Raw genomic sequence first — 3,477 nt, forward strand, 5'->3', positions numbered from 1 at the left:
CAGGCCCCGCCCTTGACCCCGCCCAACCTCTGTGGCTTCTCTGTCCCGCCCTGCCGTAGGCTCCGCCCCCTCGGGGAGTGCTGTAATCCTCCCTGCCGTGGATCCTGGAATTGGGCTCTGGAAGATCTCATCTTCTCTCGTGCTGCTCCCTGACCTCTGCAAGGTATCCAAGGCCCTTTTCAATCCTGCTCACCTTCCGGTGTACAGAAAGACTTTACCTTATTTGACTGCAAAGAAAAAAAACCAAAACAGCACCTTGGTTCCTGAAGGCCAGATGAAGGTATGAACTAGGAAAATTTCTGTTCAACATGTGATCCCCAGCCCCAGCCGGCTGTACTGAAAAACGAATGAACATAAATTTCCATTAAAAAAAATTAAGTGGTGGTAATGGCAACCCGGAGAAGGCAATGGCACCCCACTCCAGTACTCTCGCCTGGAAAATCCCATGGACGGAGTAGCCTGGTAGGCTGTAGTCCATGGGGTCGCTAAGAGTCGGACACGACTGAGCGACTTCACTTTCACTTTTCACTTTCATGCATTGGAGAAGGAAATGGCAACCCACTCCAGCGATCTTGCCTGGAGAATCCCAGGGACAGGGGAGCCTGGTGGGCTGCCGTCTATGGGGTCGCACAGAGTCGGACACGACTGAAGCGACTTAGCAGCAGCAATGGCAACCCAATCCAGTACTCTTGCCTGGAGAATCCCAGGGACAGAGGAGCCTGGTGGGCTGCCGTCTATGGGGTCGCACAGAGTCGGACACGACTGAAGTGACTTAGCAGCAGCAGCCGCAGCGGCACAACATTGTGAATGTGATTCCCACTCATACATTAAGAAATGTTTGAAAGTGAAAGTGCAAGTCCCTCAGTCGTGTCCGACTCTTTGCAACCCCATGGACTGTATAATTCATGGAATTCTCCAGGCTAGAATACTGGAGTGGGTAGTCTTTCCCTTCTCCAGGGGATCTTCCCAACCCAGGGATTGAACCCAGGTCTCCTGCATTGCAGGCGGATTCTTTTTTTTTTTCTTCTAATTTTATTTTATTTTTAAACTTTACATAATTGTATTAGTTTTGCCAAATATCAAAATGAATCCGCCACAGGTATACATGTGTTCCCCATCCCGAACCCTCCTCCCTCCTCCCTCCCCATACCATCCCTCTGCGCCGTCCCAGTGCACCAGCCCCAAGCATTCTTTATCCGTTGAGCCACAAGGGAAGCCTAAGAATGCTGGAGTGGGTAGGGTAGCCTATTCCTTCTCCAGCAGATCTTCCTGACCCAGGAATCGAGCTGGGGTCTCCTGCATTGCAGACGGATTCTTTACCAACTGAGCTATCAGGGAAGCCCCAAAGAATGGCAAATGTCATATATGTGCATCCGTGCACATTCGCTCAGTTGTGTCCCATTCTTTGTGACTCTTAGGGACTGTAGCCCCCCAGGCTTCTCTGTCCACAGGATTCTCCAGGCAAGAATACTGGAGTGGGTTGCCATACCCTCCTCTAGGGGATCTCCCTGACCCAGGGATTGAATCCTGGTTTCCTACATTGCAGGCAGATTCTTTACTGTCTGAGCCACCAGGGAAGCCCACTTCCTATTATATATACCTTGCCACAATAAAAATATGAAAAAATTAAGTTTAATTGCAATGATGTGACTTGAATACACACAGGCATGTGGGATTTTCAAGCTAAAATTGGGAAAGTCCAGGGAAACCAAGGACGAATTGGTCACCGTACCACCAACTCTGAACTATTATGTCAGAAATTCTGCCCAATCCCCCAAACAAAAGTTCTCTGCTTTGCAAGAGCTATCCGAAGCCATTTGTACTCAGACTCCCATATCCTATGAACATCACCTTCTGTTCTCCTTCTAAGCCTATTAAGCCTTTGTCAAAGTGTTGCTATCCTGTATTGTGGTAGATGTACTAAACTTTGTATTTCTTAATCATCAGATTATTCTGGTGATCTCTTGGAAATATGGCAGTTGCTTTACATACAATTTGTTTGGCCCATCTTTTCTGTGGGAAAAACAATCATTTAAAGATAGGAAGAATTTATTTTATAATTAAGTAAAACATCCAGTGTAAAATATACTAATGGTTTTACTATTCAGAACAGTATAAAAGATATAGCTAATATGGAGTTGAACTTTTGTTGAGTAGAGAGGATGAGCAGGCAAATGAAAGTGTTGTTTTACTTCAAACTACCAATGACTGTACAATTTGAATATGTTTTTGTTCTGTATTTAGGTTACAAATGAAGGAAGCTTTTAATTGATCTAAGTATAGCAGTATTCATTTTATTTTCTCTTTGTTTTTAATAGTTGAGCTGTAGCTGAGGACTACTTTTTGTGAATTTCTGTAATTCCTTAGGTTGGGATTGGTAGATGGAGAAAGAGAGAGGGAAAGAGAAAGAAAAGAAGAAGTGATAGAGAGAGAAGAGAAAAGGTAAATATCTTCTGAGATTGGAAGCTCCAGGTATAGGGAACCAGATCTGGGAAGAAAAAATATGGGAGGGAGGGTATAAAGGAACATGAGACGAATTAAACTAAATAAAGTGTAAAAACTATTTGATGAAATTTTCTTTTCTGTTTGCAAAAGGAAGAGCCATTAATCAACAAATAGTAAATTAGCTCTACGGCCCTAATACCTTCTACTAACTACCCAAGAAATAGTACATGTTCATTTTTAGATGGTCACAAATACAAATTTCTTGTGATACCTGACCAGAATTCTCCAAGTTTATCAAGATTTCAGGAATACTTAGTTCAGTTCAGTTCAGTTCAGTCGCTCAGTCGTGTTTGACTCTTTGGGACCCCATGGACTGCAGCACGCCAGGCCTCCCTGTTCATCACCAACTCCTGGAGTTTACTCAAATTCATGTACATCAAGTTGGTGATGCCATCCAACTGTCTCATTCTCGGTCTCCTTCTCCTCCTGCCTTCCATCTTTCCCAGCATCAGAGTCTTTTCAAATGAGTCAGTTCTTTGCATCAGGAGGCCAAAGTATTAGAGTTTCTGCCTCAGCATCAGTCCTTCCAATGAAATTTCAGGACTGATTTCCTTTAGGATGGACTGGTTGGATCTCCTTGCAGTGAAAGGGACTCTCAAGAGTCTTCTCCAACACCACAGTTCCAAATCATCAATTCTTTAGTGCTCAGCTTTCTTTATAGTCCAACTCTCACATATATGACTACTGGAAAAACCATAGCTTTCACTAGACGGATCTTTGTTGGCAAAGTAATGACTCTGCTTTTTAATATACTGTCTAGGTTGGTCATAACTTTTCTTCCAAGGAGCAAGCATCTTTTAATTTCATGGCTGCAGTCACCATCTGCGGTGATTTTGGAACCCCCAAAATAAAGTCTGTCACTGTTTCCATTGTTTCCCCCTCTATTTGCCATGAAGTGCTGGGACCAGATGCTATGATCTTAGTTTTCTGAATGTTGAGTTTTAAGCCAGCTTTTTCACTTTCATCAAGAGG

Source organism: Bos javanicus, chromosome 5, assembly GCF_032452875.1.
Source record: "Bos javanicus breed banteng chromosome 5, ARS-OSU_banteng_1.0, whole genome shotgun sequence".
NCBI lineage: Eukaryota > Metazoa > Chordata > Mammalia > Artiodactyla > Bovidae > Bos > Bos javanicus.